The sequence below is a fragment of the Thalassophryne amazonica genome, chromosome 13, assembly GCF_902500255.1.
Source record: "Thalassophryne amazonica chromosome 13, fThaAma1.1, whole genome shotgun sequence".
NCBI lineage: Eukaryota > Metazoa > Chordata > Actinopteri > Batrachoidiformes > Batrachoididae > Thalassophryne > Thalassophryne amazonica.
The window spans coordinates 79,437,064-79,463,628 of NC_047115.1; the positions used below are offsets into that span (position 1 = coordinate 79,437,064).

A 26,565-nucleotide genomic window follows, 5' to 3' on the forward strand; every position below is an offset into this window, starting at 1 on the left:
CAGGCACAACAATGGAGTTTATAGAGAACAGTCTAAAAAAGAAGAAACACCTGAGGAAAAACACCATATTGATGGCAAAGGTAAGCCAATCGGGAATAAATGGATACCCTGATTGCACTATTTCACAAACTGAGTGAGGAATGTAAGTGTCTGGGTCTGCAACTGTCCTGAATCAAGACCAATATCCAGGTTTTCAATGGCTTTCAATGACTTCCTCGACTCCGCTATCAGACCTGCATCTGTGTGCAGTGACAGTGTTGAACTTGTAGAGACAATCACTAACATTAATATCTCTGCATCCTTGGCCTTTGAGATCAGGGGACTGCATGGGAATGAGTTATGGACTCATCCAGGCCCTGGACATAGATGTTTGGCAATGCACATATTTTTTGCAGGACAGTAAAGGTATTGCTGCTACCTGTCTTACTGTATTGTTATAAGACGTGGACACTAACCAGTGACCTAAAGTGACAACTAGATGTCTTTTGTACTAGGTCTCTTCAGAGAATGCTTAGGAACCACTGGAATGACACTGTGTCAAGCAAACTGTAACTTGTGAGGCTCAGATGAGGAGTATCACTTGTATTGTGAAGGGACAACAGCTGCGACAGTTTGGCCCTGTAGCTCATTTCTCTGGGAATGATCCATCACACAGATGCCTCAGTGTTGAGGGTCCCAGTGGGTGAAGAAGGTCAATGGAACATCAATGTTTCACCAAGGTGATGGTTACTTTCAAGAAGCTTGGATGAACCAGTTGCCTGCATGTGTACTCTCTATCCAAGAAGCAATGGTCTGCAAGAGAGCATGCTTTCATGTTTGACAAGACCTGATCTGATGGCAGAAATAAGAGAAGAATGGCCAGACTGATTTGAACTGATATCCAGGCACCAGGAACTCAACTGAAAGAAGTGTTTGTTACAGCCACTGTATGCAAAAGCAAATCTCTGAAATTACAGCACCTCAAAGCTGAATAGAACATTGGAAGATCTCATTTGGTGCACCTCCTGTAAGCAAAGAACAGCAAACCGAGGCTACAGTGGGCACAGGGTCATCAATACTGGGCAACGGGAGATTAGAAAACCTATTGCCTGGTCTGATGAGGAGAGGTTGTGACATTTAGAAATAGGAAACCCATACTTTAATCATGGTTTGAAACAAAAACAAGGACTGCTGAAAATACGTTGAGATACCTAACAACTCATGGTCTGACAAAAAAAGAAAAAAAAAAATCACATACACTAAACAGAGATTCCAATCTTGACCAGAAAAGAACAAGAGTCCATGTGTGTCAGAGCACGCATACTGCAGTACAGCATAAAAATGGAAAATTTGTATTTTATTGTAAACGCTGCTACACATGGCCAATCTTGGTGTGGACTTGTATTTCTTAATCCTTCCTAATGAAATTAAATCAAATCAAATCCATTTTATTTATATAGCACCAAATCACAACAAACAGTTGCCCCAAGGCACTTTATATTGTAAGGCAAAAGCCATACAATAATTACAGAAAAATGAAGAAACCTCCAGCAGAACCAGGCTCAGGAAGGGGCAGTCTTCTGCTGGGGCTGGTTGGGGCTGAGGGGAGAGAATCAGGAAAAAGACATGCTGTGGAAGAGAGCAGAGATCAATCACCAATGATTAAATGCAGAGTGGTGCATACAGAGCAAAAGAGGTGAATAAAAGAAACACTGGGTGCATCATGGGAAACCCCCCACCAGTCTAAGTCTATAGCAGCATAACTAAGGGATGGTTCAGGGTCACATGATCCAGCCCTAACTATAAGCTTTTTCAAAAAGCAAAGTTTTAAGCTTAATCTTAAAAGTAGAGAGGGTGTCTGTCTCCGTAATCTGAATTCAGAGTTGGTTCCACAGGAAAGGAGCCTGAAAGCTGAAGGCTCTGCCTCCCATTCTACTCTTACAAACCCTAGGAACTACAAGTAAGCCTGCAGTCTGAGAGTGAAGTGCTCTATTGGGGTGATATGGTACTAAGAGGTCCCTAAGATAAGATGGGACATGATTATTCAAAACCTTATAAGTAAGAAGAATTTTAAATTCTATTCTGGAATTAAGAGAGAGCCAATGAAGAGAGGCCAATATGGGTGCAATATGCTCTCTCCTTTTAGTCCTTGTCAGCACTCTAGCTGCAGCATTTTGAATTAACTAAAGGCTTTTCAGGGAACTTTTAGGACAACCTGATAATAATGAATTACAGTAGTTACAGTAGAATTAATGCACTATGGTCAGCAAAGAACAGTTATTTGCAAGTGTCAGTGTAGCGGTCAAGTTCTGCACAATACTGTCTGACTGTCATGTCTATTGTCCTCGGCCTCCCCTAGTGTCCCTATGGAGTATTTTCAGTTTTGGAATTATTGTATAGTTATTCCATCTTTGGTCGGTTTAGGTCTGGTTATTCAAAGTGTCTATTTAGCATTTATTTGGTTCTGGTGTTATTCCAAATGTCTGTCTAGTTCTGGATGATTGAAGATTTATTTGTAAAGTGTGTTACCTTTTCTGGTTGCATTCTAGTATTTCTTTTATCCTGGTTCATTCCTTGCAGTCTATTTAGTGTTTTTTTTTTTGTTTTTGTTTTTTGTTTTTATGTGTACATAGTGTTGAATCGTTGATTGGTGTCCTGCATTAGTTAAAAAGGAAAATGTGGGTAGTTGGTATCTTGGTTTTGTTTTCTGTTATCATGTTGTTTAGTTGTACCTTTTGCATGATTAGTTTGTACTCATTTTTAGTTTGTGTCTCCTAATGTATGATCCTCCCATTTGTTTATTACTCGTTATATTTTTTTGTCATATTAATGTCCATGCTTATCTTCCTGTGTAGTTCTATTGTGACATATGTTTACTTATTTTGATGGCTTAACTTCTTGTTTTAACGTTCCTGTTCCTTGTGTGTTTCTATAGTTTTCCTCCTTTGCACCTCCATATCAGCACAAGCGAATTTTTTTGTGCAAACCTCACATATTTGCATGTTTCCTCCCACAATTTTGCGCACTCAGGTGGACAATCCCAAATTGCATATTCATGAATGCAAACATGTAAACTGGACAATATGCACTATTTTGCACATTTGAAAGATGAAATCCTCAGTGTGCTCTGTTGTTGCAAGTGGTATGGTGTTTGCACGTTTTAACACATGCAAACTTTGAACAAATCAGAGTTGTACCCACTCCATGCTACGGATTCTGGGACAAAGCAAAGGTACACAGGCCTCATAGACAAAATAGGTCTTAATTCTTTTTAAGGTCCAAGAACAATGCTTATACATACAGCAGTGGAAAGAACAGATTTTATATCATCCCTGAGACAGTAGCAGTCACTGTACTTCAACTGTTTTGTCGTACCTTTTTCCTGCTGCACATATGTTCTTGGTGCATGCAAAGCAGTCCTCTCCCCTGAAAACTTCCCACTACTGGGTTTGCCCTCTAAATAGTAACATGCAAGAACTTGGTGCACTTGCTTCTTAAAGGTTATTACAAATGACACTGACTGGGTCATTTTATGTTATAACTGCAACATGCCCACAAATAATTAATTGATTTTGTCTCCTTTGTACCCAGTGGCCTACTTTATTCTGAGATTTTGCACAGCACTGATAGCAATATGTGGTTCTGTCACACCCTAAATGCACCTGAGCTTTCTGTTTCTGACTTTGTGCCATAGACTATCAAGATAGGACACATAATAAATTCACATCCCTGTTCCACAAGGTAGAGCCACGGTTGGAAAAAGTTCCATAATAGGGCTATTTCACAAGGTGCAGTTCTACTACTTTGGCCCACAACCCAAAAAAAGTGCAAAAATGGGATGAAATGGCTTAATCTGTTTTGCCTCTGAACAGGTTGTCTTATGAAGTGCAGACCTGGCAACTTGCTGGCTTATAAAGAGCAGACCTGGCAACTGGCTTGCTTATAAAGAGCAGACCTGGCAATCTGCCAAAAAATGAGAGTAAGGAGCTCTGCCTTCAGCTAGTACCACAACAAATGCTGCCCCACCTTCGAATCTATACCTGCACAGTCAAACAAGTTTCAAGCCGTAGTAAGTATGCATAACCAATTTAAAGATGTTCAAACATTGAAGCTGTTAAGACTACAATTACCCGGACATTACCATGTACTAACAATGATTTCAAGAATATGAATGAAATTTTTCTACAATTCAAAAACTGGATCTTGATTCCAAATCTGGTGCCAGTGATGGCCATAGCTACTACGTGTATTGGGTTTGTTCAAAATTGACCAATTTAGGGCACATTAAGAATTGTATAAGTCAAAAGGAAATCTTAAAATAATCTCTGTTCTTCATAGGAAGCCAGTGAAGAGAAGCCAAGTGGTGATGTAGCCAGTATCAATATTACAGCATGCATAGCCCAGTGTCACATTTTTTCTGTGCCCTCGTCACTAAAGCGCCTCATTTTTGCGACACAGTTTTTTTTTTTTTTTTTTTGCTATTTATAATCCTCCCCCCTTCTCTTAACTCTAACCATAACCAAAGTGTAAGTGTGTCCCCTCTGGTAAACCTAACCATAGCCTCCCCATTTTGCCCATCACCCCACATTTTATGCCCACATCACAAAATGAAATTAGGCTCCCCATCACGCAAAGCATCTCATTTTCATGCCCCCATCATGAAGATTAATGTACTTTTCACAATGCTACCACGAACTGTCGTGAGACTGGGTTGCGCATGCAACATAGACAGGTCATTTTAGTCTTGCAGTTCAAAGTTAATAATGCATCAACAATTCGATCAATATTTTTTTTAAATCTTTCACTGTGAAGAAGGTCTGTATGTAGTTGAGCAGTGAAACAATAGAGCTGAAATGAAATATTCAATATATACTTTAATTCACTGGCCATTTCAGAATTACATCCATTTGTGTACACATTGGCTCCATTATCAAAGTCTGTAAGTACTATTTTGAAACGAATCATCACATCCTGTCCAGGGTGTACCCTGCCTCACAACCTATGACTGCTGGGATAGGCTCCAGCTCCCCCGTGACCCTTAACTAGAATAAGCGGGTACAAAAACTGGATGGATGTTTGTGAGGATATCAATGGAAGTTGGGAGATGCAGCTCTTGGATATCATTCTGTAAGTCCATGAGAGGTTGTTCATGCTGTTCTTCTTGTTTATTTTTAATGCTTTTCAATTATTATTTATTCTGCCTAAAGTCGGGGTAATTTTCACAGCCTCTTTCAGATAAAACTATAAAATAGATCACAGCCATCCTGAGCAATGTGTCTGCAAACTTCATCTCAGCCACACCAGTGATGGTCAACATCCATGAGAGTGCCACGTGGCATTCCCTCGCAAATCTTTGCATCTTGAAAATGCCGCTGGACATTGTGCTGCAGAGTGTGTCAGAGGCTCTCGTGCAATATGTGTGTGGATGGCTTGAGATTTGTGGCTGTATATTCGCCTCCATGCCAGATGGTATTCAACTGACAGTCGGCCACCATGCACGGCCGTGTCATGAGGACAAATTCAGTGAGATTCCACATGAAAAATTTGTCACCTGTTCACTTGTTTTGGTGCAATTTTTTGTCTCCACCAGTTGCACTCCAGTGAGATACTACCCTTTCTAAGACCCTTGGAAAATACAGAAATAATAATATGGGTGAAAAACAGGTCATTCATTGGCCATCAATCAATTCAATTCAATTTCAGTTTCAATTCATTTCCATTTATATAGCACCAAATCACAACAGAGTTGCCTCAAGGCGCTTCACACAAGTAAGGTCTAACCTTAGTAACCCCCAGAGCAACAGTGGTAAGGAAAAACTCCCTCTGAGGAAGAAACCTCAAGCAGACCAGACTCAAAGGGGTGACCCTCTGCTTGGGCCATGCTACAGACATAAATTACAGAACAATTCACAGAACATTTCAATTAATCAAACTGTTTTTTTTTTCAAGTACATGTTTTATCATAGCAGTTTTAAAGCTATCAGTAACACATTCAGTGGTCAGCAACAGCTTAAGAATATACAACATCAAGAGGCTGTTATCCAAGAATCATCTACAAGCATAAATGGTTTCAAAGCACAAGTAAAATAATATAAGATAAAATAAGAAAAGATAATCCTTTAACAGGTCCATGGCAGGAAAATCTATGATTTTACAGCAGCACGGGGACAGGCACAGAACAACAGTGTAAATATGCAAAAAATAAGGTAAAAGAAAAATAATTACCAAAATATGGAAGTCAAGTTCTGTAGGGAATAACACTATATACAGTGGAATACATTGCAGTCAGAAATAATGTTTTGCAATATTGCACGAATGCTGAAGTGATGTTGTACATGAGTATACAAGTATTACTGCACAGAATGCACAGTATTTTTGCAAATGGCTGAAAAATTGTTACTATAATCATATTAATGGTTTGAGTGATTTGAGTGATCTGAGTGGTCCACTGGGAACCATGCTGGTTGTGGAGTCTGACAACAGCAGGAAAGAAGGATCTGCAGTATTGCTTCTTCTCACACTTTGGTTGGAGTAACCTGTCACTGATGGAACTTTCTAGTGCAATCAGGGTGTCATGCATGAGGTGGAAGATGTTCTCCAGCAGGGATGAGAGCTTAGCCATCATCCTCCTTTCTCTCACCCCTGCACTGAGTCCTGGGGACTTCCCAGGCCTTCCTAATCAAGTACTGGATTTAGCACCCAACACAATTTCAAGGCTATCACTGAAAGCACATTACATTGACAAGTCACGTCTGACATGTTGAACCACACTCGTATGAGCACCACAAGCTTAGCTTATGCAAAACTAAAAGTGGACGCTCTCATTATGGCCAAACAACTGTCCATTTTCTGGGTATTATGTGTTAGTACGTGCCCGCAGCCAATGTACTTGATGAATTCCTGCGTAAAAAAGTAGTTCCCAAATTATTGTGATATATTCCTGTGAGATAATGAGTATATCTCATCTAAATTTATTATAAAGGAAAGAAATCAGCACCTCCAAATCCGAGGCCATGGTTCTTGACCGGAAAAAGGTGCTTTGCCCTCTTCAGGTCGGTGGAGTGTCCTTGCCTCAAGTGGAGGAGTTTAAGTATCTTGGGGTCTTGTTCACGAGTGAGGGACGGATGGAGCGTGAGATAGATAGACGGATCGGTGCAGCATCTGCAGTGATGCGGTCGCTGTATCGGACCGTCGTGGTGAAGAGAGAGCTGAGTAGGGGGGCTAAGCTCTCGATTTACCGATCGATCTACATTCCGATCCTCACCTATGGTCATGAGATTTGGCTCATGACCGAAAGAACGAGATCGCGAGTACAAGCGGCCGAGATGAGTTTCCTCCGCAGGGTGGCTGGGCGCTCCCTTAGAGATAGGATGAGGAGCTCGGTCACTCGGGAGGAGCTTGGAGTCGAGCCGCTGCTCCTCCACGTCGAAAGGAGTCAGTTGAGGTGGCTCGGGCATCTTTTCCGGATGCCGCCTGGACGCCTCGCTGGAGAAGTGTTCCAGGCACATCCCACTGGGAGGAGGCCCCGGGGAAGACCCAGGACACGCTGGAGGGACTACATCTCTCGGCTGGCTTGGGAACGCCCTTGGGGTTCCCCCGGAGGAGCTGGGGGAGGTGTGTGTGGATCGGGAGGTCTGGGCGGCTTTGCTTGAGCTGCTGCCCCCGTGACCCGACTCGGGATAAAGCGGAAGAAAATGTATGGATGGATGGATGGATGGATTTATTATAAAATTTACCAGTAATAAAATTATAAAGATAACTGAAGTTTTAACAGTGGCCGTAATAAATATTTAAGAAACTTAAAGTTTATGAGCAACTTCACCTGTTATTGCTCAAGCACAATGTAAACACTGACACGATGGAGTTTGATGCGGAAGAGTTCAGAAAGAAACGATTGGAATGTTTTGATTACCACTTACAGTCGGCGATGAAAGACTTGGGTGTTAACTTCATGTTAAAGTCAGAACATGAAGCTGCACTGAAAGTGATCTATCTGGGAAGAGACACATTCCATATGTTGTCGCTCCAGCCAAAGTGACATGCTGAGCAGTGTGGCGAAAGTAGTCTCACAAGCTGAATCTGTGGGTGCGAGCTATCCCATAATGCCAAAATAGCAGAGATGTCAGTCCAATGAGAGCGGAACTCTGAGCAGGGTGACTTTGAACTTGCATGTCACTAAACATTGAGTGTATGAGTATGAGGAAGGGAAGTTGTATTTTTTAATGTCACATAGCTGCACTCTGTGTTAAGCATTCAGTGACCTTCTGTATGGGGCACACAGCATGCTGTCTGTCTGTCTGAGGGACACAGCAGCACATTTGCCAATCTCAGACAGATTCTCTATTGATATGTTGTCAAAATCAGATGATAACAGTTTTGAATCAGATACTGCACTTAGATACACACAAGGATTTCCTATGATGGATGATGAAGACTAGGGAATCTGACATCCAATCCCTTCTAAGCCTGTATCCCATCGATGGGAAATACCACTTTTTCTTTATGAGATACTGACAAGCTAAAATGAGGCGGGTGGTAGGGGGTTAAACTTTTTATCAGTTAAAATCATCAAACAAAAGTCTGGTATTATGCTAAATATTGGTTGTCGATGTCGAATAATGTGTTGTTCTGGCAATTGGCACATGTTTCTAATCTGCCTACAAGTAATGCCATTGTCGATAAACTACCTCCTGTCTTAAGTGATTTGAGTTGCATTCCAATTTCCTACATTTACAGTGAAGAAATCATAAATCCTTAGCTAGCCAGGAAACTGCTCTACAAACATCGACATTTAACCTTAATAATAGCCACTGAGTCCAGTGGGCCATGAAAAACTGAAATAAATTAAGCACTAATAATGACTGCAAAGCCATCACAAATTGGCAAGAACCTCTGGTAATCCAGCATTAAGTTCCCTTAAGGCAGTAATTTCAAAGAACTGTGTTGACAACACAATGGTTTTCTTATTCATTACAAAGGAAAACAACAATCAATCAATCAATCAATTTTATTTATATAGCGCCAATATTGACTGCGGTATTGTATCACTTCCTGTTCCGGAGCACAGCGGTGTTTTGCTGTATCTGTTAGCTGTTTAATCTGCACAGTTAGATTGATCTAGTTACCTAGAAAATGATTTGTTTCACAGTGTTATCTTCACGTGCCTTAACTAAAGCACTCCCTCTGCTGAATCACCTCTAAATTATTTACACGTTATTCACTTTGCGTGTTTTTAGCAATCCGCTAGCGTAGCGCAGCTACTAGCTCTTAGCCGGTTTAGCATGGTGGCTTCTCCTGTCTCTCCCGCACTTTTCTGCTCTGGGTGTGAAATGTTTAGTTATTCCTCGGCCTCCTTTAGCAGTAATGGTACTTGTAATAAGTGTAGCTTATTCGTAGCTTTGGAGGCCAGGCTGGGTGAATTGGAGACTCGGCTCCGCACCGTGGAAAATTCTACAGCTAGCCAGGCCCCTGTAGTCGGTGCGGTCCAAGGTAGCTTAGCCGCCGTTAGTTTCCCTCTGGCAGATCCCGAGCAGCCGGGAAAGCAGGCCGACTGGGTGACTGTGAGGAGCAAGCGTAGTTCTAAACAGAAGCCCCGTGTACACCGCCAACCCTTTCACATTTCTAACCGTTTTTCCCCACTCAGCGACACACCCGCCAAGGAACAAACTCTGGTTATTGGCGACTCTGTTTTGAGAAATGTGAAGTTAGCGACACCAGCAACCATAGTCAATTGTCTTCCGGGGGCCAGAGCAGGTGACATTGAAGGAAATTTGAAACTGCTGGCTAAGGCTAAGCGTAAATTTGGTAAGATTGTAATTCACGTCGGCAGTAATGACACCCGGTTACGCCAATCGGAGGTCATTAAAATTAACATTGAATCAGTGTGTAACTTTGCAAAAACAATGTCGGACTCTGTAGTTTTCTCTGGGCCCCTCCCCAATCGGACCGGAAGTGACATGTTTAGCCGCATGTTCTCCTTGAATTGCTGGCTGTCTGAGTGGTGTCCAAAAAATGAGGTGGGCTTCATAGATAATTGGCAAAGCTTCTGGGGAAAACCTGGTCTTGTTAGGAGAGACGGCATCCATCCCACTTTGGATGGAGCAGCTCTCATTTCTAGAAATCTGGCCAATTTTCTTAAATCCTCCAAACCGTGACTATCCAGGGTTGGGACCAGGAAGCAGAGTTGTAGTCTTACACACCTCTCTGCAGCTTCTCTCCCCCTGCCATCCCCTCATTACCCCATCCCCGTAGAGAATAAAAATTCAAAAAGAAAAAAGAAAAAAGAAAAAATAATATAGCACCTTCAACTGCACCACAGACTAAAACAGTTAAATGTGGTCTATTAAACATTAGGTCTCTCTCTTCTAAGTCCCTGTTAGTAAATGATATAATAATTGATCAACATATTGATTTATTCTGCCTTTGATTTGGCGCTATATAAATAAAATTGAATTGAATTGAATTGAAATCACAACAAACAGTTGCCCCAAGGCGCTTTATATTGTAAGGCAAGGCCATACAATAATTACATAAAAACCCCAACGGTCAAAACGACCCCCTGTGAGCAAGCACTTGGCGACAGTGGAAAGGAAAAACTCCCTTTTAACAGGAAGAAACCTCCAGCAGAACCAGGCTCAGGGAGGGGCAGTCTTCTGCTGGGACTGGTTGGGGCTGAGGGAGAGAACCAGGAAAAAGACATGCTGTGGAGGGGAGCAGAGATCAATCACTAATGATTAAATGCAGAGTGGTGCATACAGAGCAAAAGGAGAAAGAAACACTCAGTGCATCATGGGAACCCCACAGCAGTCTAAGTCTATAGCAGCATAACTAAGGGATGGTTCAGGGTCACCTGATCCAGCCCTAACTATAAGCTTTAGCAAAAAGGAAAGTTTCAACACATTGCATTTAACAAGGTAATGACTGAAAAAGACAGGTAGAAGAGGAACCAGCTCAGGAGGTGAAATATGAACATCCAAGAGGAAAGCCACCTTGACACTTGCACAAATTTGATCCCCGGACTCCTACATAATTTGTCGTGACAATTTGACCTGCTTTGTCCCATTGGATGCCACAGTTTGTCCCGCTGGACATGGCTTCTTTGCCCTGTTTGACACCACATTATACAAAAATATTTTGTAGTTTATGATGCATTTGGCGAAGTTGGCTATTGAAACCATCTCTCATTGCTCCCAGAATCACAGCGAAATTACCTGCAGCTGCAGCTTCTTTAGCAGTGATTCTCAACCGGGGTGCCGTGGCACCCTAGGGTGCTGTGATCGATCGTCAGGGGTTCCGTGGGCAATTATCAAATGTCACCATTATCGGGTGTATATGCTGTAATAGTGTGGCAGATGATGTAATGCTCTTTTATTCCAGTAAATGGCAGCAAAGTGCTGTACTATAGTATAATAGACATACTTGCGCACATAGCGTTGTGCGTCTCCATGGTTACAGGTTGCTGACTACAGCGTGAATCTCAGCTGCTCACAGAGCATGGCTCCTCTGGGGAAGGAGAAACCGCGTTGGCTGTGGAGGTGTGCGGGGAAGGCGGCCTGACCTCCGTTGATGTCACCGTGGTCAGACTTGGGCCTTCTCGCTCACAACTGGGTTCGCTGAAGGCAGCCTCTGCGCTCTGTGAATATTAGAGTGGCAGATTATTGTGAATAAAAGTGTCGACACGTCTAAAAAAAACACTTGAGATCAGAGCGCAAAATGTTTGAGGATTTTCGAAAGGCGGTGTTTTCTGTATCGATTTTCTATTGCGATAATTGGGTTTTGCGCGAAAGCAGAGGTAATAGAGTTATAATATTATTTTGGTTGGCGGTGTGCCTCAGGATTTTGTAAATATAAAAAGGCTGACGCGGTTCAAAAAAGGTTGAAATCACTGCTCTAATGCATGTCGTATGGTGAACACATTTAGATTCATGTCAACATAATTATTTATAATATTTATATTGCAATGGATTGGAAAGACAGTTGTATTGTCATTCATTCTTATGAGTTAGATTATGTATCTGTAAAATGATGTTTAGTGTAGATGTAACATCTCATTCAGATGTGCTGCGACACTGAGACACATTGACTTTTAGTGACACACAGTGTTTCCAATTAGGATGCAGAATGTTCACGTCTAGTTCCCAAAATTAATGTGTGCCAGAAGTTTTTAACATTTCAAAATTTTCTTTTCACACTTGCACACAGCACCACACAGTGTACAGCAGCTTACAATGAGTTTACTCACTGGCACGCCAGATTGTATGCCACTGCACAAATCAAATTCATGCAAGTGTCAAGACACCTTAAGTCTATAGTGTTTCCAATGCTGTGGTTGGGAGTGTGCACAAACAAACTGAAACCAAATATCCAGTTCAAAGCAAGCTCCAAACAAAGGATCTGTTGATTGAGTCATATGTATATTAAAAACCCCAACAATCAGAACCTTATGGGACTGTACAAGGAAAACTGAAATAAATTACCCAAATTTGTCCAGGAAGTGTCTATAAGGCTTGCGGGAATGGGAGTGGGGGACATTACGGATCACCACAAGCAATGCACACACACACACACTCATCTTCAATCGTTTAGTCCAATTAAGGGTCACGGGGAGCTGGAGCCTATCCCAGCAGTCATAGAGCGCAAGGCAGGGTACACCCAGGACAGGACACCTGTCTGTCAAAGGGCCACAAACAGACAAACAAACACATTCACACCCACTCGCACACCTACGGACAATTTAAAGATTCCAATCCACCTAATCCACATGTCTTTGATGTGGGAGGAAAACGGAGCACCCGGAAACCCACGCAAACATGGGGAGAATATGCAAACTCCCAACAGAAAGGCCACAACCTGCTTGATGTGAGGCAACAGTGCTAACCACTAACCACCGTGCTGCCCAAGCAAAACAATGAACTAATAAAAGTAAGTACATTAAAATCAAAACTGAGAAATCAAATGAAGTGAAAATAATTTTTTTGTTTGTTTTCAGACCAATACAACATATGTAAATTAAATCAAGCCATACACCTGGTCTTGCTTCCCAGTCAACATCAACACTGGAAAAGCCATTGGAAGAGAGAGTATTTACTGGGATATGCATACTGGGTGTGCGCCATGTTTAATACAGAACTAGCACATCCATGTTTTATGCTACAAAACCAATAATTTGACAAGTATGTTGATGAACCCTAAAGTGATGTGCTCTATTACAATGAATACTGAATAGTAGAATCAGTTTGGATTGTATACATAACAGATGAGGTTTCTAGTATTTACAGAAAGTGTGCAACAATTATTTAAACAAAATTGGGCAGGTGCATAAATTTGGGCACCCTTGTCATTTTATTGATTTGAATACATGTAGCACTAATTATTGGAAAACAAAATTGGTTTGGTAAGCTCATTGACCCTTGACCTTCTTACACAGGTGAATCCAATCATGAGAAAGGGTATTTAAGGTGGCCACTTGCAAATGTTTCTCCTCTTTGCATCTCTTTTAATGAGTGGCAACATGGGAGCCTCTAAACAACTCTCAAATGACATGAAAACAAAGACTGTTCAACATCATGGTTTAGGGGAAGGATACAAAAAGCTATCTCAGCTGTCAGTTTCCACTGTGAGGAACATAGTGAGGAAATGGAAGACCACAGGCACAGTACTAGTTAAGGCCTGAAGTGGCAAGCCAAGAAAAATCTCATATAAGCTGAAGTGAAGGATGGTGAGAACAGTCATATTCAACCCACAGACCTGCTCCAAAGACCTACAACATGATCTTGATGCAGACAGTGATTCTGTGCATCATTCAACTATAAAGCACACTTTGCACAAGGAGATGCTGTAATGCAGAGGAAGCCTTTTCTGGTACATGCCACAAACAGAGTCACTTGAGGTATGCTAAAGCACATTTGGACAAGCCAGCTTCATTTTGGAATAAGGTGCTATGGACTGACCAAACTAAAATGTAGTTATTTGGACATAACAAGCGGCGGTATGCAAGGCTGAAAAAGAACACAGCATTCCAAGAAAAACACTTGCTAACTACAGTAATATTTGGAGGTGGTTCCATCATGCTGTGGGGCTGTGTGGCCAGTGCAGGTACTGGGAATCTTGTTAAAGTTGTCACATGTTACATAATTATTGTATGGCCTTGCCTTACAATATAAGGCGCCTTGGGGCAACTGTTTGTTGTGATTTGGCGGTATATAAATAAAATTGATTGAAATTGATTGATTGGATTCCAGTCAATATCAGCAGATTCTTAATAACAATGTTCATGAATCAGTGACAAAGTTGAAGTTGCACCGGGGCTGAATCTTTCAACAAGACAATGACCCTAAACACTGCTCAAAAATCTACTAAGGCATTCATGCAAAGGAACAAGTACAATATTCTGGAATGGCCATCTCAGTCCCTAGACCTGAATATTATTGAAAATCTGTGGTGTGATTTTAAGTGGGCTGTCCATGCTCAGAAACAAACAAACCTGAGATGTTTTGTGAAGAAGAGTGGCCCAAAATACCTTCAACAAGAATCCAGACTCTCACTGGAAGCTATAGGAATTGTTTAGAGTTTGTTATGTTTGCAAAAGGAGGATCTACTAAATACTGATGTAATTTTTCTGTTGGGGTGCCCAAATTTATGCACCTGCCTAATTTTGTTTAAAGAATTATTGCACACTTTTTGTAAATCCTATAAACTTCATTTCACTTCTCAAATATCACAGTGTTTGTGTTATGTGTCGGACGCAGCTCGGAGAACCAACCAGCGTTTGAAGGACCCAGTATGAAATAAGCAGAGCACGGTACAAAGGCTAACTGAATTTAATACATAACAGTGATACATAAAAAACAAAGTGCGGTCTGGCGTGGTGCGCTCCCAGCAGCGCTCCCAGCAGCGCTAACGGTCCGGAGCCAGAAGCTGTTCGGACTCAAGGACCCCGCTGACACCCCCCAGGTGGCCGCAACAAACCGAGTCTGTGAAAGAAGGAACCATTATGTGAGTCCACACTCTACACACAGAGAGAACACTTAAAGGTGTACAAACAGCAAACACTTCCTGGCTTGATTACTAATCAACTTCCCAACTTGCAGGCATGGAACATCCAGTTCACAAAACTCCACTGCAGGGGAAGTCGATACATGACTAACATACAGCTCAATATAAAAAGGTGTGAGGGACACCACATTTACTGACTGTATAAATGTTAGTCACAAAATCTAACGTACCTCAGGAAGTGTGCTGACGAGCGTGAGACCTCACCCCCTCCTCTTTCACAGACCGTGCATCAAACCTGGACGTTCTCTGCATCCACTGATGATGAGATGTCTCCCGAGACGACGATCTCACCCGTCTGGTCACAAGGTCGAGTCTCTGGCAAATACACACTGTGCACTCCAGTCTTAAATGCCACCATGTTCCAATCCATGCAGATGCACCACAGCTGTGAGTCCTGATGAGCCGCAGGTGATCAGCCTCAGGTGATCAGGGTGAGGTCTTGATAAACTCAGCAACACAGCCACTCAGTTCCAAATGCAAGCCACCTGGAAGGAAAAACAAACGACAGAAACAAAAAGGCAGCCAGGCCCCCCCAGCCATACAACTGTTTGTCTGCTATATGATATATTTAACTGAAATTTCTGATCCAGACAACCAATGATTTATAAAGGAAAATTATCAGGGGTGGCCAAACTTTTGCATGCAACTATATCTCAAGATGATGTGTGGCAAATATGGTGTTGAGTCTAAGCTTCCTTACAGCCCAAGCAAATTCACATTTTGCGAAAACTGTTTTGTACCAAATTTAGAATTTTTTTTTTTTTTTTTTTGTCATTCAAGTTTTTATTAAGTTTCCTTTTTCACACAAGCAACCGCTTATAACAACCCAAAAAGGCAAAGCAAATAAAAAAGTAAAAAAAAAAAAAAAAAAATGTAATGTGTAAAATAATCAATGGCACAATCATGGAATTTTGATGATGGCAGAGTCTTGTTCTTTAAGAAATGACATGAAATATAACCAGATTTTGCTGGTTTTATCGTGGACCTTATTTACTTTAGAGATGAACGTCTCATAAGCTGCAGTCTCTGACATCAGTGTAATCCAGTCCTCAAGTTTAGGCCGATGCGGGCTCTTCCAAATCCGCAGAATTGATCTGGTGGCCACTATAAATGCAGCCATCAAAAATACAAATAGTTATTTCGTAGATGAAGGGGACAAGAAGGATGTATCACTTTGTAATGGATAAACTTGCTTCTGGCATCTCTAGTTGCCCAGCCTATATTTGACCAAATTTAGAATTTAATATCTCACTCACTATAAGATTCACAGATGTCAAACTTCTCATTTAGGGCTAACATTTGGTGTAGAGTGAAAACATTGAGTCAGTTTTGGTCTATCAAGTGTTATCTGCTTTTCACAATGGCCTGAAAATGGTAGTGTACAAAATTAGACATATTGTTCATATTTCTGACTGCTCAAAAATCAAAGAAATGCACCAGATATGGCACTCTAATGTTTTGCACCATGACGTATGGTACGTTAGAGCATCCCTATGCAGTCACATCATAAATCAGGTTGTTTGCAGCAAAATCTATAGTTGTTGGAAATATGCTAATTTTGAACAAAGATAGACCAAAACTGACTCAATTTTCCCACTCTACACCAAAGGTTACCCCAAAACCAGGTTAGCCCAAAATCAGCAGTTTCACAAGTGAGTTATCAATGTCTATAACTGGCACAAAAAACAGTTTCTACAAAATGTGAAAAACACACCAAAATTTCCTACGGCTGTAAGGGTAAAAATATGAATATGATCGTCAAATACTCACATTACCATCTGGGGTACAAAAAATGAAGAATGTTCAAAATAAGCATACTTCTAAAAAAAAAAAAAAAAAAAACTATAGTTTTTGCACTAAGGAACCTGAGTTATGATTTGACTGTATAAATTTTCTGTCCTAGCTAGTGTCTTTCTTTGATTTTTGAGATATCAGAAATATAAATGAGATGTCAAATTTTTGGCTTGCTACCTTTGTCAGGCATTAGTGAAAGGCAGATCACACTACATAGACCAACACTGACTCAATTTTCCCACAAGATGTAAGCCTAGGGTGTGTAGTTTCACAACTGTGAATCTAAAATTGCCTACGGCTGTAACTTTAAAACTTTTCAAGACACAGACCAAATATTTGGCATTTCACTTTAACTTTGTAACAGGAATATCATATCAAATTGGTGAAGGGTGTCTGGGAGCCTTTGGGTGATGTCAGATGGAATGACCCATATTCTACATAACATGAAAATTCAGTAAGGTATGTCTTCTAGAATATATTCCATTTCTAAGCTAGAACTCTACTAGTGTATACAAATTTCTAAAAAAGGAAGAGTAGAATAGAGTAAAGTAGAGCCAGTTAGGTGCCTGGTCTTGAAAACCAGGGATGGTAGGTTGAAAAGCTTTTTTATCCCATGGGAACTCTCCCAACCCACCCAAGTGGCTCAAGAAAATGGACATATCATAATAATATATTATAATACATATCATAAGAAAATAGAATTCATGTATATAAGTGATATTTATATAATAATGGTAATAAACAACATATACAAGTAATATGGTTATATAATATTATAGGAGTAAGCTTCTAAAACCTAAATATTAATACTAAAATATTAATACAGGAGAAGATTGTAGTATACACATACTTAATTTGTAGACTAGTAGTAAAATTTAATTATAGCTAGTAGGCTAAGCTTTAAATATGGTTAATGTTGTCAGAGATGTTGTCAGAGAGGAGATCAATGCCAAATTTGCCTATGTGCAATTAATTTTCTCCAAACACATGCCCCCTGATCCAAAACGTGTCAAAATTGTCAAGAACGCCTATGGTGTGGGATGTGCAGACACGACAGAGGCAGGATCTGAGCCTATCCAGTTTGGTGAACTGCCTGATTTCTCAAGCAAAGTCACATTTTACTAGCGTTAACTGCTGTTTGAAGATGTCGACAGGAGCTGCCAGGTGATACTTTCTTCATGTTTTTTGTGAAACTCTGCAAACTAAAGTTCATACAGTTTCGAAACCTGGATGTTTATGACTGATTAATCATGAAAGTAGTTCATCACAACATACCTACTTATCACAGCACAGCACAATATCTGCAAACTGCCCAATACATTTTCTAAAAAGATATTAAACAATGACCCTCCAGTCAGAAATTTAAATGTGTTAAAACTAAAGAAGCATTCACTATGTGGTGGCCCCTAAGATGCTCGTTCATGCTGTGAACAAGATGCTGTGTTGGTTTGATGATTAAATAAAAAGAGATTGCTTCCAGCTGACTGGTCCAATTGAAGGTTTCACAGTGGAAAACTACCTTATCCACTTTATGAAATAGGGCTTCAGTTTGATAGCTAGGCAGCTTTGGGCCTGTCATTTAACACACATAACCACTTTTCATCCAGCTGGTGTAAAATAGGTTAAATGGGTCAGTCAATACCAACATATTTATCATGTGAATTACTACTCAAATTAATGACTCTCTCGTTCCATCCCCTCCTCTGATTAATTTTGTTTAACAGCCCTGTCACCATTTGAAATTATATAAGCTTGTGCTGGAAATCTGCACATCCCAAAATGGTGGAGCAGAGACCCAGCTGCACGTGAGCCAACTGTCGATGAGGCAGTGGCTCAGCAGCGAGCTGCGAGGCGTGTCTGAGGCCGAGCTTCCCTGCTCTGCTTAAGGGGCGGGAGAATTAAGGCGGCTGCTGTCGATGCCTCTGTACGGCGCAGGTACTGAACACCATCCAGCAAGAAGGCCATAAATCAGGTCAGCTCGTGGCCTCCCAGGGAGGGGTTTCAAACGCTGTGCTCTTGGCTTTCACTGGGTCAAATACATTAACCTGGCAGCCCTCCACATCCGCAATCTTCAAGAGGGCGTGTGGCAGAAAAGTGTCTGAACCTGCTCTTTCACCCTCTGCTGAGCCTATTGTATGGGACAATGATGCTACGGGCAGTATAATGTCAGACATTATAAAATGTATGGCTTCAGCCAAGTCATTTAAATGATCAAAGATGAGCTCTACACACACTTCAATAGTATGCCACACAAAACCATGATTGCCAAAATTAAATAAAATAAAAATTAAACAGAATGCATGTTATTAAAAAGATGTGTACTATCATGTAGGTTCCTTCACCTGTGCACCTGGTGTAATATGTAAATACCATTTTTGAGGTAAGATACTGAAGTTTTGTTGACTAAAATAAGAATAGCCTTATCTGTAGCAGGCCAGAAAACTTTAGTCAGCTGGGGAGAATCTTTAAGCTGACTAAGCACTTTGTGCAACAACTAAGTCAATTAAGTGAGTTTAGTCGACTGAACAAAATTAGACCGCTTTATGAAACTGGGCCCTGGCCTAAAGCTGAGCACATAGTTGTTCTAAATTCATAAGTTGCTGTATTCAGATACACCTTACATCAACAGGTTCCCAACACATTCACAGCAGGGGGGCTTTGCAGGAGCGCAATCAACCTCATTGCCATGGAGCTGCTGAGGGCCGACACCATCCTTCGCACGTTGCGTTTAAAGTGTCGAGCTGTATGCTCTGCAGCAAAGCTGAGAGTATACAGTAAACATGAATGGGAAAAATCCTAAATTTAACTTTACTGCTTTGCTACTCAACCTTGGGTGGTTTGGGGGCTGCCACCCACTCATGCACTGTGATACATTGGCACAGAGCTGTTAAGATACCAGAAATCTCTCCGTTGAGTCCAGCAGCTGGACTCAACGGAGAGATTGAGACTGAGACCCAAAACACACCTATGATTAATGAAGCGACTACCCCTTTGTACCATACTTTCCACTCCACACATGTTGATGAATAGCAAAGTGGAGTTGGACATGCCCTGAATGAACTTGGGTGCTTTCCACAGTAGCCATAGTTGTAAAAAAGGCATTTGCAAAACGGAAAATTCTGTTTGTTAAGTTGTGATTCAGCACAACAACTGTGTGATATAACTGGGCACCATTCACAGTGCCATCCAGTAGATGGGTCAAAATGCATAGAACACTGCCATCTACTGAATGGCAGTGTGAACGGCGCCCGGTTATATCCAGTGGTGGGCACAGTCCTGCTAATTGCTAATTATCAAAGATAATGTTTTCATTATCAGATTAGCTTTTCAGATAACTTTGAAAACCATCATTAGACCAATTATCTTCCAATAAGTTTTTGTCCAATAATTTTTAGACCGCTAACATTTTTGCAGACTTATGTTGTTATAGTAGATGCACTGTTCTATCTTCTACAAACAGAGAGAAGCTGATTCTAGAAGAAACTGCCCTATCTTCTGCAAGCAAAGAAAGAAAGAAAGAAAGAAAGAAAGAAAGAAAGAAAGAAAAAACTCATTTCTTTTGACCCCATGCTAATATGCTGGAAATAGCACCGAAGTCATCCAGAGGCATACATTTTTAACTTATGGTTAAAATTTTAACCAAACTAATGTCAGGCAAGTTATTTAAATTAACGTCAAGTCTGAAGTTTATACGAGGTCAATTAGATAAGAAACCGACACTTTTATTTTTTTTTAACTATATGGATTTGAATGTCGTGCGATTACACCAATCATGCTTGAACCCTCGTTCGCATGCGTGAGTTTTTTCACGCGTGTCGGTGACGTCATTTCCCTGTGGGCAGGCCTTGAGTGAGATGTGGTCCCGCCCTCTCGGCTGAATTCCTTTGTTTCACACGCTGCTCGAGACGGCATGCGTTGCTTTATCAAAATATTTTCTGGACCTGTGAGGAATATCCGAGTGGACACTATTCGAGAAATTAAGCTGGTTTTCGGTGAAAAGTTTAACGGCTGATGAGAGATTATGGGGTGTTTCTGTCGGTGTAAGGACTTCCCACGGAGCGGGACGTTGCGCAGCGCTTCCAGGCGCCGTCGTCGGCCTGTTTTGAGCTGAAAACATCCTAATTTAAGGCTGAATTCACCCAGGACGTCGTGAGAGAACAGAGAAGATTCTGAAGAGGCCGGCATGAGGACTTTATGCGGACATTCCACTGTTTAAGGACATTTTTTAATGAAAGACGTGCGCGCAAATTCGCGGAGTCGTTTCCGTGACAACTCGCGAATCTGTGTGCGCCGCGACAGGAAAAACACATCCGTGTTGAAAACCATTTGTAAAATTCAGGTGGCTTTTGATGGCTTTCAACAAGTGAGTAACTGAGAAATTGTTTAACAGCTTGGGCATGTTCCAACTTGCCCGTTAAGGTTTCCAACGGAGGTGTTTTTCCTGTCGCGACCCCCCGCGGTCGGGTCCGGCCCGACATGTGACTCTGCCCGCACGTTCTTTCATTACAAAATGTCCGTTAACAATGGAATGTCTGAATAAACTCCTCATGCCGACTTCTTCTGAAAGTTCTCTGTTCTCTGACGACTTACTGGGTCAAGAGAGCCTGAAATGTGGAAGTTTTCAACTTGAAACGGCGAGATGCTGCCGCCTCGAAGCGCAGATCGCCCTCAGGCACCATGGGCCGTCCTTACGGCGACACTACCAGACCAAAATCTCTCATCAGCCGTTAAAATTTTTATCGAAAACCAGCTGAATTTATCGAATGGTGTCCACTCAGTTGTGCCTTACAGTTTTGAAAAAATTTTGATCAAACAAAGCAGCAGTCTCTGAGCCATTCCTAAACAATGAAAAAATCGATGAGAGGGTGGGTGACTCCTCACTCAAAGACTGCCCACAGGCGAATGACGTAACCGAAAGGCGTGAAAAAACTCTTGCATGCCCACGAGAGTTCAAGCATGTCTGATGTAATCACACGTGATTCAAATCCATATGGTTTTTGAAAAAAATAATAAGGTCGGATACTTTTCTAATAGACCTCGTAAAGTGAAAATATCAGATATATGTTTTAGTTTTAAAGTACTGTACTAATTTTGAAGGTTTTAGTGTGGACATGCTGTGCCCAGTGCATTATGGGTACAGTCACGGCAGGAAAAATGCATTTGAGATGTGTCGCCGTGAGGCAGAGGTCTTGGAAAATAAAGCAGTTTTAACTTATAGTTTGGATTAAAAAAATGAATCTGGACAGAATAACTCCATTAATGTCAATTCTGTCATTTGTACAAGGTTAAAACATAACACATATCTTTTAATTTTCAATAATGCAGTAATTCTGAAATTTTGGAATAAACACAGATGCCAAAGGGATTATGGGTAAAGGAGCCTCTGCTAACACTGATTGGTTGACTCATTCATTCTATGTAAAAACTAACACGTTAATGTGATGTGACATGTGTGTTGGTATTTACATATAAATGTGCTTTTGTAAAATATGCCATTTTATTCATATGTAAAAAAAAAGACATTTGCAAAAGTAAAGTTGTGATTATCGTTTGATATAACTGGGGTCAAAATGCATAGAATACTGCCATCTACTGGCGCCCAGATGCTCAGACCCTTACCCATAATCCTTTGTGTACCAGTTTTATTTATTTATTTATTTATTTATTGTGCACCAGAGAGTTACTGCAGTTTAAACAACAGAATCCACGGTGACAATTGTAAATGTACATTATGCAACCAAAATGTACATTTTTATTTCTTTAGCTGCGACAAGAGGCTGCAACAACTCTCAGGCATGCAAAGGATTATGGGATATCTCAAGACTTAGGGTGAATACTGCCATGAACACTGCTGGCCAGTAGATGGGAGTAGAGACCGTGGAAATGTGCCAAAACAAATATTCCAAATAATCCGTGTGCTACATTTAATCTGCGTGGAATTTAATAAATGCAAACTGAATTTCAGACATCTTATATATATACTCAACAAAAATATAAACGCAACACTTTTGGTTTTGCTCCCATTTTGTATGAGATGAACTCAAAGATCTAAAACTTTTTCCACATACACAATATCACCATTTCCCTCAAATATTGTTCACAAACCAGTCGAAATCTATGATAGTGAGCACTTCTCCTTTGCTGAGATAATCCATCCCACCTCACAGGTGTGCCATATCAAGATGCTGATTAGACACCATGATTAGTGCACAGGTGTGCCTTAGACTGCCCACAATAAAAGGCCACTCTGAAAGGTGCAGTTTTGTTTTATTGGGGGTGGGATACCAGTCAGTATCTGGTGTGACCACCATTTGCCTCATGCAGTGCAACACATCTCCTTCGCATCATCCGTGAAGAGAACACCTCTCCAACATGCCAAACGCCAGCGAATGTGAGCATTTGCCCACTCATGTCGGTTACGACGACGAACTGGAGTCAGGTCAAGACCCCGATGAGGACGACGAGCATGCAGATGAGCTTCCCTGAGATGGTTTCTGACAGTTTGTGCAGAAATTCTTTGGTTATGCAAACCGATTGTTCCAGCAGCTGTCCGAGTGGCTGGTCTCAGACGATCTTGGAGGTGAACATGCTGGATGTGGAGGTCCTGGGCTGGTGTGGTTACACTTGGTCTGCGGTTGTGAGGCTGGTTGGATGTACTGCCAAATTCTCTGAAACGACTTTGGAGACGGCTTATGGTAGAGACATGAACATTCAATACACGAGCAACAGCTCTGGTTGACATTCCTGCTGTCAGCATGCCAATTGCACGCTCCCTCAAATCTTGCGACATCTGTGGCATTGTGCTGTGTGATAAAACTGCACCTTTCAGAGTGGCCTTTTATTGTGGGCAGTCTAAGGCACACCTGTGCACTAATCATGGTGTCTAATCAGCATCTTGGTATGGCACACCTGTGAGGTGGGATGGATTATCTCAGCAAAGGAGAAGTGCTCACTATCACAGATTTAGACTGGTTTGTGAACAATGTTTGAGAGAAATGGTGATATTGTGTATGTGGAAAAAGTTTTAGATCTTTGAGTTCATCTCATACAAAATGGGAGCAAAACCAAAAGTGTTGCGTTTATATTTTTGTTGAGTGTATATTACTATGGGACAAAGATGACAAACAGTGTTGTAGGACAATAAGTAGGACATTATAAAGCAACATGATGACCATGACCATCTTATGGGCCTTCAAGGCTGCTTTGAAAGCACTGACTGGGATATTTTTAAAGAAAGCTCATCTGATATTGATGAGCTGACTGATGTTATCAGCAGCTATGTAACCTTCTGTGAAGATCTTTTGATTCCTAAAAAGACTGTTAAAATATATCCGAACAGTAAACCTTGGTTTTCAAGATCTGTAAGGATTTTAATTAACAGGAAAATTAAAGCCTTTCGTGAGGGAAATCGGGAAGAGGTGCTAAAGCTTCAAAGGGAGATTAAAACTGAGATCAGGAAGGCTAAATTGGGTTATAAGACCAAACTAGAAAACAATTTAGCCAAAACCAAATGGGCTCCATTTGGGATGGTTTAAATTTGATTTTAGGATCAAATAGGAAGAAAAATAATAATCACAAGATAACTCTTAATGACACTAAATCTGGAAAAGAATTGGCCCAAGATTTTAATAATTTTAATTTGAGATTTGAGTCTCTGGATTTTAATCATGAAATCTGTAAATGGAAAAATGACTTGTTATGCCCAGGTTCTCCTCCTTTTAATGAACCAGCTGTGGTTACCTGTTTCAAAAGAATCAAGGCCAAAAAAGTCCAGGGCCAGACAATATCTCCGGCCGTTTATTATCTTCTTGTGCAGAAGCATTTTGAAAGTTCTAAGGCACATGCACATCTTCTTTTTTTAGACTTTTCTTCTGCTTTTAACACTATCCAACCACATATTTTAATAAATAAGCTTGTTAAGGATTTTAAACTGGATTTTTCTATGGCAGGTTGGATTTTGAACTTTTTAACAGGGAGATCTCAGTGAGTGAGGGTAAATGGTTGCCTTTCTGATGTTTTATATTCCTCAACAGGCTCACCACAGGGTTGTGTGCTGTCCCCTCTCTTGTATATTTTGTATACAAATGACTGTTGCAGCCACTATAAGAATCGCCATATTTTAAAATTTGCAGATGATTCTGTTATAATCAGTCTCCTGCATGGTGTTGTGTGGGCCGCTGAAGAGGAGGTACTGCTGGCCCACCACCACCAGAGGGCACCCTGCCTGGAGTGCGGGCTCCAGGCACCAGAGGGTGCTGCCGCCTAACAGGAGTAGCCGGGGTGACAGCTGACACTCATCACCTATGACAGCTGTCACCACTCATCTGATCAGCATCAGTATATCAGCAAGACGTCATCTCCACCTCTTTGCCGAGATATCGCTTTACCAGGAAGGTAACGTTCTCAGCTGGCTGTGAGATTTTGTCGACAGTAACCTTTTGTGACTTTTTGTGTATCGTATAACAGACTCTTTTTCCAACAAGAGGTGGAGTTGGTTTTCCTGCCGTGTGAATTGCTGGGTGCATACGCGCCCACAGTTAATTGTTTTTTTGTTCCTCGACAGCAGTACCAGGTCCGACACGCGGAGGCAGTGGCCACCTGGGAGTTCGGGACTTGGCGGCTCCAGTATTCCCGGGGTCTGGTGGCGGAGGAAATCGTGTGGTTCCGGTTCTACTTTGGACAGACGTCTTCTATCTTCGAGCCTGCCCACACGACATCTTTTGTGATTTGACCTTTTGTCTATTGTTGAATCTGTTGTGTTTGTTGTGCCCTTTCACAACAGTAAAGTGTTGTATTTGACTTCCTCCATTGTCCGTTCATTTGCGCCCCCTGTTGTGGGTCCGTGTACCTACACTTTCCCAACAGGATATCTCGGCCTGACGTCATGGATCCCGAGGGGCGTCAACCGGCTGTTGAACGGCCAATGGAAGAACAGGGCGCACAGGCGTCCGCAGGAGGAATGATCGGTGAGTTGCAGCGGATCCTCACCGCTTTCACGGCTCGGTTGGCTTTAATGACCGAGCAGAATGTCCTCCTTAACCGCAGGGTGGAGGCTCTCGCCGCGCAGGTGGAAGCGCGCCCTCAGGGCGCTGCTGCGGCTCTCCCTCCTGTCGACCCTGTGCGTAACAGTGACGTTCCACAGGTCGTTCAACGACCCCTCCCACCTTCCCCGGAAGCATACATAAGCCCTCCAGAGCCGTACGGAGGTTGTGTGGAGACGTGCGCGGACTTCCTTATGCAGTGTTCGCTCGTCTTCACACAACGTCCTGTCATGTACGCGACTGATGCCAGCAAGATAGCTTATGTAATAAACCTGCTTCGCGGTGAGGCACGCGCTTGGGCTACAGCGCTCTGGGAGCAGAATTCACGGCTCCTTCAGACATATGATGGGTTTGTGAGGGAGTTCAGAACAGTGTTCGATCACCCAAATAGAGGAGAGACCGCTTCAGCCGTGCTGCTGTCAATGAGACAGGGGCGCCGGAGCGCAGCTGCCTATGCAGTCGACTTCCGCATCGCGGCTGCGACGTCCGGCTGGAATAGCACTGCCCTCCGCGCCGCCTTTGTAAACGGACTGTCATTGGTTCTAAAGGAGCACCTGGTGGCTAAGGACGAACCGCGGGATTTAGATGGGCTTATTTATCTCGTCATACGATTAGACAATCGGTTAGAAGAACGCCGTCGGGAACGAGACGAAGGGCGTGGCCGGGCACGCGCCGTCCCTCTCCCTTCCGGTTCCGA

General features: G+C 41.9%; 1 protein-coding gene across 1 annotated transcript in view; it reads right to left on the reverse strand.

Moving 5' to 3' along the window:
• Positions 1–26,565, reverse strand: part of LOC117522767 (adhesion G protein-coupled receptor A3) — a 1,389,271-nt gene that overhangs the window by 214,091 nt on the left and 1,148,615 nt on the right. The window lies entirely within an intron of this gene.